Here is a 12,994-nt window from a genome sequence, read left to right on the forward strand (position 1 = left end):
TACCAATCCCTTGGTGCTGTTCTCATGATAGTGAGTGAGCTCTTGCAAGATCTGGTCGTTTGAAAGTGGAGCATCTTTCCCCTCACTCTCTCTCTCTCTCTTGCTTCTGCTTCTGCCATGTAAGACGTGCCTGTTTCCCTTTCACCTTCTGCCATGATTGTAAGTTTCCTGAGTCCTCCTTGGAAGTCAAGCAGATTCCAGCATCAGGCTTCCTGTACAGCCTGCTGAACTGTGAGCCAATTAAACTTCTTTTCTTTATAAATTACCCAGTCTCAAGTATTTCTTTATAGCAATGTGAGAATGGACTTATACCGTCATTGATTGCTCTAGCTCTGCTGTTAGCAGTGCCCTAATTGACAAAACCTTGCACCAGGTGTTGCAACAATGGCTTCATCTCAGGCAATCTGGAAAAAAATCAACATTTTCACTTGAAACCTGTGGAGCCCAAGGACCCAAATTCTAGTCCCACCCAAATCTCACCCTTACTAGTTCTGATCATCTTGAGATAAGTATTAATTTGGTGTTAGTTTCCTCAGCAATCTCTAGTTTGTGTTTGTTTTAATAATAATGACTGTCCCATTTAGTTGGCATGGCCCTTTGAATGTGAAATGAAATGATCTCTGTGAAAAGGCTTTGGGAACTTGAAGAGTTAAGCCAGTCCAAGGGAAAGTCACTCGAGAGATGCTTGAAATTCTTGAGTCCTGTGCACTGTAGATTTTCTGCTTTCAAAGAGCTTTGCCCCTGCTCTACGTCATCCTGAAGTGGAGAGTGGTTTCAATTCCATTAAATCGAAGAAAAGGCAATTGGAGATCCTAAATTGGTCATGGCTGCCCTGGGAGGTAGTGAGCTCCCCACGACAGGGAGGATTTAAGCATCTAAATAAATACCTGTTAGAGGGGCTATGGAGATTTCTCTTTCTTTTGTAGAAAGCGATTCATAACAGGCTCTGTTTTGGGTGCTAAGGTCTGGTCTGTCCGGTTCGTTAATTCTCAGCAGGGTGACTTCCCATTTGTAACCTGTGCAATATCATTGTCCCTTTAAAGAAATTCAAAGTGTGCTGTTTTGCGACAGGTTTGCTGTTGTTATTTAGTACTTTTTTGAATTTTCAAAAGCCTGTCTCTCCCTCTGCTTTTCAATACTACCATCTCCAGCCTTCTGGTTCACAAAATCGAAACACATTGTCCTGCATAAGTAATAATGAAGAAATCTACAAGAAAAGATTTGTGGCATTTGCTAATCAGTTTAATAATGGAGGATATTTCCACCACATTATATGGAGACAAATTAAAAGGGCAAGGAGAGCTCCCAGAAATCATCTGTTCGTGTTAACAAAGTGAATATTAATGAAAAACAAAATTGAGTTCCTCTTGAGTCTGATTTTCATCAAATCATACAGGTATTAAAAAATAGCTATAGAAATCCTATCCATTAGTAGTTAATTCAAAATAACTTTGGCCTCTGCTCTATTTTTGACTATTACCTCTCTCATGGGCAGAGAAGCCAGTCACCTTGCTGGACCCACCGTGCCATGAGGATCAATAATGGAGCTAATTTAGTTCTTTATGGACCAAATATCTAGACAGTGGAAATGGGAATTAAGTTAATGATGCCCATGGATGGGAAGAGGGGCAAGAGGGGCACCAGGGAGCACTTTGCTTGTTTCCTCTGGTAACCGGGTTCGGGTTGCCCAGATGACCAATGATCTAAATCCTACAGAACTCAGATACCTTGCAGAGACCAATATGGCCTTTCCAGGAGAGGGGTCATGCCCAACTTCTTGTGTCCACCTTCTGGGCCTCTCTCTGCCTTTGCTCTGCCCTAAGTGGCCCAGCAGGGGTGCAGCTCAGGATGAGGAAGGGTCTGAAATTCTATGGGCACACCCAGCTATCAACAGTGAGGTGCTGGGGAGTGCCTCCAAGAGGGGCCCAACATAACTCACTGGAGACTGCCACTAGTACTCCCCTTTGGGGGTGGACGGAAGGTTAATGGTGATTCCCATATTATAATATTAGGACACATTTGAGATTTGTGGGGAAAGAAAAGGGCCGGGAGGGAATTAACAGCTTCTGGTGAGAAAGAGGCAAGGACCCTTGGTGTGTACAGGCTCTCAGGCCAGCTCCAGGACACTTGGAGTCTTTAGGGAGAAGGGAAGGTGCCAGGAAGAAGAAGGGAAAATATGGGTATAAGCAAAACACTTGGGAAGAACCTGAAGGCAAACATGGCCAGACTGCATGTGTGTGCTGAGGGCTGACCACTTTAACTACAGTGTAACTCTCCTACCTCGGCGATGTCGAGAAAAGCTGTGTTCACTCCAGCCAGCTTTTATTACTTATCACATCTGACATGGCCAGAACCTGGGAGGAGCTGGCTGTAGCCCCTGAGGTATGGTCAGGATACCAGGATATGGCTCTCTGAAGCTCCTTGCTGCATCCCATGTCCTCAGAAGATACCATCAGAGAATGGTCCTGTCCAGGAGGAAATGTCTCTGGAACTCTCTCTCCAACAAAATAGAAGGCCACAGAATGCCAGCATCATGCTGTGTTTGTGTGGAAGTGATACAGGCTCCTCTCCATAGGACTCAAGTGAGTCCCTTGGGCTGGACTGGGACCAGAACTAGTTCTTGGTCCCTCCTCCTTGCTTCAAGTACCTGGGCCAGATGGATGGACATAACTACTACTTCCTGACAGCCACCCTAGGCTCCGAGCTCTCTCTGCAGACCAGTTTCCTGGGCTGACTCATGGTTTTTCTGTTTGCCTGCAACATAGGACTTACATGCTTGCCTTGCACAGGACTTTTGACTTGAGTCCCAGCTTTTAATAGCTTCTGCCTCAGCTCCCTCCAATGTTCGGATTCTGTTTCTCAATAGCCAGGAATAGTTAGGAATGCTTTCAGCTGCAAGGAAAAGAAAACCAACAAAGGGTTCAGAAACACAGGGGGCTTGTTTTACTCATACAGCAATTATTCTGGTTACAGATATTTCAGTGCATCAACAATGCCATCTGCACGGTCTGTTTTTCTCCTCCGTCCTCCTCAGCTCATTGGTTTTATTCTCATGTTTGCGGCCTTGCTGTTGCAAGATGGCTGCTCAACCATCAGGTGTCACATCTACATTTAACACAGGAAAAAGAGAGAGAAGGGCAGTGGCAATTGTAGCTTTTCCATCCATCTGGGGAAACAAAGACTCCCTTGACAGACAGGCACCTCTCCACTGGCTAAGGTTGTTGGGGACCAACCATGCAGTGGCTGGATTTTCCTAGAGCCAGTCCAGTTCTGGTATGTACAGGACACTTATTGCAAGAATATACTGAGTGTCAGGCCCTATCTTAGGCTTTTGGGGGAAGGAGGGGACAGAGGTTAATGGATGGCAAGCTCATTTTCACGGTAGCCTGGGAGAAACTATGGATAAGAATGCTGCAGACAACACTGTCCTCCTCCTGTCAAATGCTGCCAATCCTTAACTAGTGAGGGTGAATGGTCTGACCTTAGGGCATGACTAGGTTCAATGCCCCTGATGACTACTGGGGGGGAAGAGGACCGAGATGCCCAATACTGGACCTGGCTGTGTCACTTCAAGTCTGCCTGGTGTGAATGCCCCCCGTCTTCTTCCAACTGTCTGCTATGCAGGGTGAGAGGTCGGCCCAGCCCCCTCTCTACCCAGACGGCCTTGCCAGCCCGCATCTTGCATTCAGACCTGGCTCTGAGGGCAGCGGGCAGGCAGTCACCACCCTCCAGATGACCAATTCAAAACACATGGGGACCTTTGCAAGCCCTTGGAAGACATGCTATTTTTCTCTGCCTGCATAATTGTTGAGAAGGAAGCCAGAGAAGGTGTTCTAATTAATTAGAGAAGGTATTTGAGGATGCCACTGTGTGCTGGACTCAGGACCAGAATCCAAATGTCCCACTTATCTGCCTCCACCACTGCGACCCTGAGCTGCCCCTCTCCTTCCCTGCATTCGTATTTGTGTGTAAACTGCAGCTTGTGACCGAAGCCTTATTAGTTGGTCAAAATTTTACTTTTAAATGGACCATTAACCTACTCAGAGCCCAAAGCGCACTGGTAATGTAATACCTCAGCCTCCTGTCGGGCCTCAGAGTGAACCAGGTCAGAAACGACGTCTATTTCTCTCCATTATCCCACAGATATCCAGAGCACGTTCTCACCCACAGGACTTCTCAGTCTGGAAAGACTTTTCCCATCCAGTTTGTTAATCCAAGCTGTGCCATTGACTTGGACAAGTCACTTTGCTACCCTGAGCCTCTGAGTCCCATCAACAAAATGGAACTAGCTGTTTTATTAAAAAAAAAAAATCTCGTTGACCATCAGGGAGGTGACAAGTCACAGAGCTGAAACGAAGGTAGCTTGGATTCCACTCCATTCTGGGTTGGGAAGTTGGGTGCTTCCAACTGGGCAGTTCTTGAAGCTCCCTTCTCTGAAAGTGGGGATGAAGACATGGATAAAGGTCCCTAAGACATCAGAGCTCCTTCCAGTCTCGTGGGTATTCTCGGCAGAACCATTGCTTGGCTGGAATTCCATCCACTCTCTGCAAGGCATAACTTCCTGTTTCCTAAGGAGAGGGGCTTATAAAAAGGCATAAAAATGAGGCTTCTAAAGACATCCTGGACGTCAACTAGATGTTGCAAAATTACATTTTGATGAGTTCAGTGTAAATGAACCAGAAACATATGGATTCAATTTCCCTTGGAATCCACATGGGTTTAAAAACCAAGGGGGCGGGGGAGAATGCATTTGGGGAAGAGCATTTTAGGTCTCACCAAAATCCTCGCATTTGTAAACAGCAGTTTGAGGTTTATGATGATTGCGTCCCGGGCTGGGTTCCTTTCCTAATAATAGAATGTACAGGATGTCTTGCAGCAGCCTCACAAAATGCTTTCAGGGAAAAATACCCAAACGCTGCCCTCTCCCTGTGCTCCTGGGTTCTATGGAACTCTGTGATGGCCTCCCAGATTTCCTGCCCTGGGTTTGACCCCGTAAGTACCCTCTTTGCTCCTTCTGCTTCTGCAAAAATAGCATCCCAATCAGGTCCACACAATCAGTGACTGTCAAGTGCCAGGTTTGTCCTAGGGATTTCAGCAAGTGCTACATTTAGTAAGGTGGGCAGCACCACCCCTGCTTTAAAATAAGAGAATCGAAGTCCAGGACATTCGGCCCAAGGCTGCTTAGCTGGTAGGTGCCAGGGTTGGCATGGGAGGCCAGGGCTTCTGAACTGAAGTCTGGAGATCTTTCCACCATAAAGGATGCATTTCTATTCCTCAGTTTCAGAGAAGGCTAAGAAAGGTATCTGTTTATCTGGAACTGCTGTAAGGTGGTCTACCAGGAGGCTGGAGGAGGGGCTAATGCGGCCATTTTCATGGTGGTCCCAGAGAAGTGCTTGGAATTCCCCATGGTTCCTTGGGGAGTTCCCTGGGAGAAGGAATAGAAAAGCCGAGAGAAAGAATAAACTTACTGAACCCCCAGGCCCCTGCTCCCATCTAGGGAAACTTGCTCTCCTCTGTTCTACTTATTGAGCTTTCAAGTATGCATTTGATTATAGGAAGTTTCACAGTTTAAGTTTCAAAATCATGGATCCTGAGGATTTTTGTTGGCCCCCCTTTTCCCTCCTGCCAGTCAATGGGTTAGTGTTGGCTTCTTGTCTGCTTTTGTGCTGGGGGGTTCTGTACCCACTATCAGATGGGATTGCTGGAACTGTGGATGGACCCACAGAGCCCTTTGAGGGATGCTTTGGTGCTCAGTCCTCTGACCAGGCAGGAGGCAGAAATGCAGGATGGGACCCTGCCTCCAGCAGACTTGAAATCTGATTTTGTTGAAAAGACAAAACCCGCTTCCAGAAGTCACCTTGGAAAGATGACCATGTGAGATAATGGGCAGGCTGGTTCTGGGCATTGGAGACTCCAGCCCTGTACAGCCATACACTAATCAAAGAATGGCCCAATAGAAGGCAGTTGGATGGGCCAGAGCTTTGGAGGTAGTGCTTCTGAATGACTTGGGCCAGAGCACAAAAGGGACAGAGACTTCCTGGCTCTCAGCTGATGGAAGGAGCCACAAGACTCCACTGTATTGGGTCTCACAGGGGAAAAGCTGCCTGGCCCCGCCTAGGTACATCCTGCAAAGCACAGCCAGGATGGAGATGGGCTGGAGGAGCCATCTGATTCTTATTAGGCTGTGCGACTTTCTTTATTGGCAAACAGTCTGTCAGCAGCTTCTTCCTGCAGAGCGGCCCAGATGTGCTTACAAAGCGTTCTGTGTCCTTCCCGTCCACACCCAGCCCCCACGCGCATTGCCACTTTGCCAGACTTCGTCCTGGTCCCAGGAGTCCAGCTGTGGCCAAAGCAAGGCTTAGTCAGGAGCCTGAGGAAAGAGGCTTGCCCCTCTGGGTGGCCTCATGCCAGCCACCCCTCGCTCCATGTGCATTGGTCTCATTCCCCCTCAAGATGCAGGAGGTGCCCTGGGTGGGGTTGTGGGGGGGCCTGGCCTCACTCCCTGGGGTGGGGGTTGGGGTGGGGCAGACAGAACCCTGCCATGAACTTACGTTTGCACATGTTCATCTTCAACTTGCCATACTACTAGGGTGGCTTTCATCTGTTATTGGGTCTAAATCTCCTCTCTGAGAATTCTCATGGGAGAACCACAGAAAACAGGAGGGCTGCTGGCCTCTCATGGGTGTTCAATAGGAGGGCTGACCTCAGAATTCACTCCCATGATTGTCCAAGTGGCCTCCCCGTGTCCCTCTTAAGAGAGTTCAGTCTCAAGCATGTTTCTCCCCTTGAGAAGCTGGGAAACTGGTGCAAAATTGTGCCTAAGCATACCACGGCCTGGGGGATATTAAATGTTTGGAACAATTAAAGTCCCATTACATGAATGTCCATGGACTGTTTTCCTCCCATCCCACACATATTGTCTTTCTTTAGGTCACAGAATCCTGAATTTCCCTTGGGGGAACCATGCTCCCTTGACTGTCATACCCTGTGGTCACATGAACCAACGCATTCCCTTTCTTTACCTAGGTTAGTCTCGCCTGCCTCTCCCACCACTTATGGCCAAGGCTCTAGATGGATTCAGGGCCCCATACCCACCATTGACACTGGCCTGCCTTTTCCTGGTCATTCTTGTGTGTAAGTAACCCTAATGAAGAAAAATGAAGTGAGGCGTGGGTAATTTTCCTTCTTGCATCTCCTGTGTTCTTCCTTAAGTCCTTCAAGTCTACATGAAGTTTCTCTTCTTTTCTTTTTTTTTTTCCGGACGTTCTGATGATCATAAATGAGGATGCATACTTCAGCCACAAACTTACTTCATGTCTGATGTTATCAGCCTTAGAGATACCCTTGCCTATGCCTTCTTGCTTAGAGGGGAAACAGGTCTGGAAAGAAGACAGGAGTTCTCAGGGTCATCCAGAAAGCCCACAGCCAAAGAAGACTTTCAGAAGCTGCATTGGTTGCAAAGTATCACCTTACCAGCAAAGGCTACTGCCTGCTCAGATGTCACCCCAGATCTCACCAAGCCACCCTTCTTGGTCCAAAAGTGCTCTACTGTGAATGTAGTCTTGTAGGAGTCTTGATGATGAACTCCTCACCATCCATCCTCTCTGATTTGATAAAAGTAAACCAATTGTGAAAATTAACCTCAGCTCCCAAGACATTCATTGGCATAGAAAGAGAAATAGGTCTTCCTTATGGCCAGTGAGACTTAAGTCAGCCAGGAGTGGGGCAGAAGATAAGGGGCTTCTACAAAAGGTTCCCTTGCTCCTAAAAGGAGATATAAGACAGAGGCAAACCCTTTCTTCTTCTGGACCTTATTATTTCTACATGTGACTTTTGTACATTGAGAGCCAGCCATCTTGAGACTCGAGGAAAGTGATCTTGACACCAAAATCTGGGTGTGCTGGGAGGACAGAACGGTGCGATGAAAGGTCCCTGGGCAATGAGGACTCCCTGAGTGACAAAATCATCAAACTCCAGAGTCCTGGCTGTTTCTGGACTTCTTATTTTATGGGATATAAAAGTTCTTATTGTTTGAACCAGACAGAATGGGGGTATCTTCTTCTTTGATACTGGAGTTGCTCTGGTCAGAGTAAGAGACCATGTGCCTTAGTCAGCATTACAGGGCATGGGCATTTACAGCATGAATTGCCATCTTTATTGACCTTTGTCTCTCTCTCTGCCTCTTTGCTCTTAATCTATGGCCTGCCTCTCCCCCGTGTGATAGCTGTTAGAGCTGTGAGGAGCCTTAATCTTCATCTGGTTGGGGTAGCTGAAGTTCAGAGGGAGGAAGGGACTTAGGGGCTTGCTCACGATGTATAGAAAGTGTGGATCCAGCAGGAGAACTCAGGTCTTTCTTGCCCAGCTCTAAGCTTTCTCATATTGCTCAGCTGTTTGCTGTCCTGCTCTGTCTGTCTCTCTGTGTCTCCTCCATACACCTCCTCAGGTCTCCTTCTCTTTCTGTCTCCTCTGCCCGAGATAAAGGGACCCCTTCCCTTAGAGCTGGATGGGGCAGCTCTGCTGGGGACTGGGGGGTCCGAAGGAGCCTGTGCTAAGGAAACAAGCTGGTGTTGCTGGAAACTATGTCTAGATGGTCACAGAGCAGCAGGACGGGGCGCTGGGATTCTGCGTGAATGGCCATCAGGTGGCGGGACTCATGGACGGCTCACCAGCCTTGGGAACTGGCAGTGCTGCATGGCCCAGCTCACGGAGAAGGCTCAGCTGTGGCTCCTTCCTAAGCCATCCTGCTTCCCACTGACTTGGAGAGACAGCCGGTTGGTGCGGGGTTTGTGTGGGTTTATTTACTCTTAATAACAAGCTTATATTTTAGATATTCCCCCTGGGTATTTCTGCTCATTTGGGCTTCAGTACAAAACCATGAATCCACACACAAAATGTGTGGATCTGAAAATTAGGATTACACCCCAGCATCCCACTAATAAAGGCAGTCTTCCTTTGAAGGCGCCCGGGATCTCTGTCCTGCCCTGGCTGGCCAAAGGAAAGCCACGATGGGGCCATGCTTGTTACCAGCGAGTTCCGGACGCATCCACCACCATCAGCATCTGTTCTCCCCTTGGGTCTTCATTAATTCAGTTAAGGAAACATTTAATTAGCAACTGTTGTGGTCGGATGCAGCAGTCCATCCTGGGTAGAAGATACACAGTTCCTCACTCCAGGAGCTTCCATCCATACGCGGAGGTGAGAAGGAAGAATGTATGCACACTGGGGCATGTAAAGCTCTGCCGTGGAGAGTAGAGCTGGTGGGTAAAGGAGGCCTCCAGGATCCATGTGACCCTGCCTGTGGTCAGAAGACTGGTTAAGAAGGCTTCCTCGAATGGGTTCTCAGCTCCAAACTCACGCATGCCTGCAGTCCAGTTTCTCCCGGAAAAGCTGTTCCTACTCTCAACAATTCCACCTGAAGCCCTCTCCCCTAACCTCCGGCCTGCTCCCAACCCTCCCTGCACAACCAATGAAAGCTGGCCTCAAGTACCACCAAGAAAAGCAGAGGCCTTGTAAGGAGTCTCATTTTCTTCCCCTACCACCAGATGGCGCCCCAGCTTGGCCTCCGCACTGATGGGACTCAGAGAGGAAGCGTCCCTCTTCATGTCTAAGGCCAATCCCTCCCCATGCATCCTCAATCCCATCTCTCTCTTGTTCTCAAGGCCGTGGCCTCATTCGGGGTCCCCTCTGGCACCTTGCAGTGTGGATATTCTACCCCCTTGGACCATGCCCATCTACCTACGAACACCTTCACTCTCCACCCCACCCTAATCCAGTTTGCATCTCGCCACACTGTCAAATATTCATTTGGTGAATGTCCCCAGTAACCTCCATGACGTCCACCAACCCAATGGATGTTTTTTGTGTGTTTCCTTAGATGGAAATCCTACTCCCACCTTGATGCACACGCACGTTCCCTCCCTCGCTCCATGTTGGTTCAATCCCCCTCTTCCACTCAACCTCCAAATGTTGAGTTCCTAAAAACTCAGTCCTACCCACACTCTCCCTCAGGTAAGCCCACCCATTATCCCAGTTTTAACATAATGACTGCTCCCAAATGTATAGTTTTAGTCCAGACCTGGCTTGTGTATCCAACCTCAACTTTTCTTATTTCACTCTGGCTGTGTGGCAATCCTATCAAGATTACCACATCTGAAACTGAACTCATAACTCATAATCCAGCCCCAACCACCCCCATGTGACCGGTAGAATTCTAAGACATCTCCAAAGTTTCTCACTCCTCTCGTGCACATGCCCTGTATGATCCCTGGGTCTCTGAGTGCCATGGATCTTCTTTTGATGATTAGGTTATGCTATACAGCACAGTTGAGTTTAAGAAAGGGAGATTATTCAGGTGGGACTAACAATCCAGTGAGAACTGTAAAAGTAGAGAGATTTCTCCAGTTGGTGGCAGAAGAGTTCAGAAAAACTCAACTCAAAGGAGGTTTTTAGTGCTGTTGATGAGGCTCCAGGAGTGGCCTCTAGGAGCTGAGCATGATCTGTGGCCTGGAGCGGTAATCAGATTGAGACTTCAGTCCTACAACCACGAGAAGCCGAACTCTGACAACAATAGTGACCTTCAAAGAGAACTCCACTCTCCAGATGACAACCACAGCTTGGCTGACACCCTGATGGAAGCTCCATGAGACCCTGTGCCCAGAGACTGACCGATAGAAACCGTGATCTCATACATCTGTGTTGCTTTAAGTCATGAGATTTGTGATAAATTGCTTTGCAGCAATACAAATTAACATATTTCCCTATAGCTTTTCATCTCAGTAGACATCACCATCATCCACCACATTGGTTAAGCCAGATATCCTTGAGTTTTTCCTTTCTCTTACTCCCACATCCAACTCCTCAGCAAGTCTTCCCTCTTCTGTTTTAAAAACTCGTCTTGAACCTCTCTATTTCTCCCCATCTTAGCTGCTCCCATCCTTCCTCAGACTCTATTACCCTTTGCCCCATCACTATAGCAGGTCTTCACTGCCATACCAGGGCGATTCAATCCATTTTCCATTCAGCAGCCAGAATGCTTTTCTGAAATCATCAATTGAATCATGTTATCTCCTATTTAAAATCCATCAGCACCTTCCTGCTACATACACATCAGGTGACATCCAAGCTTCTCACTGCATTCTACAAAGTTCCCAAGGACCTGGCTCCTGCCTGTGTCTACAAACTCATTTCATACCCTCTTCCTCTTGGTCTGGCAACACCAGTTATTTCCTTCATAGCACACATCACAAGTGTAACCTAGCTTATTTAAGTGGTGTGTGTATGTGGGCGTGAACGGGTAGGTGTTTATCTTTTCTACTAGACTGTAGACTCCATGATGGCTGAGATCATTTCTGTTTGTGTTAACCATTGTCATATACAGGGAAACCCCTTGCAACACGATTTTCCTTTGGGGCTGAGGTGGAACAAAGGCTCTTTCCCAGGCCATTGATGTGCTTTGTAGAAAGCAGGAACTCCCCGTGAAACACCCAAGTACAAAGTGTACTGATGGGGGCCAAGGAGGGGGGTGGGAAGGGGAACAGGGGTCTCAAGGGTTCCCTGACCATGTGAGGTTAGCTAGACTGGCCTCTGGATCCACTGGGGTCTGCTAGAGCCCTCTCTCCCGTGGGGGCAGTCTCAGATTTCCTACCATGGGCCTTGGGCTTCTGTCCCTTGGTCCCCACAGAATGGTGCTGAATGGTTTGCAGGGATGTGCTTCTCTTCTGTTTGCTTAAGACCTCAAACTGAAAAAATATGAGGGTGGGCGGTGACTCACTGTTATAATCCTAGCACTTTGGGAGGCCGAGGTGGGCGGATCATTTGATGTCAGGAGTTTGAGACCAGCCTAGCCAAAATGGTGAAACCCATTGTCTATTAGAAATACAAAAATTAGTTGGGTGTGTTGGGACATGCCTGTAATCCCAGCCTGGGAAGCTGAGGCATGATAATCACTTGAACCCAGGAGGCAGAGGTTGCAGTGAGCCGAGATTGTGCCACTGTACTCCAGCCTGGGTGACAGAGCAAGACTCTGTCTAAAAAGAAAAAAAAAGGAAGGAAGGAAGGAAGGAAGGAAGGAAATGAAATGAAAAATATGAAAATATCCCTCTGCCCCAAAGCCGTCCTACTAGAACCAGTCATGACCTAATTCAATAAAACCAGCAGCTGGGAAATGCAGACCTCCACTTTCTCCTCACACTGTCTACACTGGCATCCTTCTGCCACAAGGGAGATCCTGTGAGCTTTTGTGGACAAAGCTGGGTCTGGACATCCCAGGAGATGAGAAGCTGTCCTGGGATAAACTTGACCCTTTGATAGTGGAGAGTTGCAAAGCCACTGATCCACTAGGCTTAGCTGCTATTCTACTGAAGAAAATCGCCTTCATGAGACACAAGTACAGGATGCTTTCCTTGCCTGGCTGAGGGAGGGTCTACCGGAAACCCCCTGCAGACTTCTCCAACCCATTGAACCTCCAGTAGTTAAATGAAAGCACCAGACATTTGCAGCTAAGAGACTATGGGTCTCTGGAGAAGTGCTGGTCCTCTCTGAGCCTCAGTTTCTCCACTGTAAATAGGTTTACCTTTCTCCCCCCTTGCCTCTGACCTTGGAGACCTATTGCAAAGATGAAATAATATAGCAGAAGTAAAAGGCCTGGTACAGAGCTTCATCCCCAGAAACTAAGCAGAGGCTTAAACGATGGAGTCTTTATCATCATTGGTGATATCATAAATGAACTCCTTGGCAGCACCTTGTTCTAGAGCCACAGCTTTGAAACCTGCTGAATTGACAGAAACAGCAACAAAAAATTAAAAGTCAAAAGGCTCTGGAGTACATTTCTTAAAGTATCAGGCTGTGTTTTTCCCCCTTGTAAGTTTGCTGAGTCTCTGGAGGTCACCCTGCAATGGGCCGTCCCTTGGGAGTAGGAAAGCAAGTTTGAGGCCCTAGGGGAGAATAGCTTGGGCCCGGGAAGGGGAGGTCCTGGCCTGCCTTGCTCCCTGCAGAG

The 12,994-nt window shown here is 47.9% G+C and overlaps 1 long non-coding RNA gene across 1 annotated transcript; it reads left to right on the forward strand.

Moving 5' to 3' along the window:
• The first annotated feature begins 4,874 nt into the window (after positions 1-4,874).
• On the forward strand, positions 4,875-8,824 carry LOC134729556 (uncharacterized). Its single transcript, XR_010110764.1, has 2 exons — positions 4,875-4,992; positions 7,027-8,824. It is a non-coding gene; the product is annotated as an uncharacterized LOC134729556 (long non-coding RNA).
• Positions 8,825-12,994: the final 4,170 nt, after the last annotated feature.

Source organism: Pan paniscus, chromosome 20 (assembly GCF_029289425.2).
Source record: "Pan paniscus chromosome 20, NHGRI_mPanPan1-v2.0_pri, whole genome shotgun sequence".
In the NCBI taxonomy this organism is placed as follows: Eukaryota; Metazoa; Chordata; class Mammalia; order Primates; family Hominidae; genus Pan; species Pan paniscus.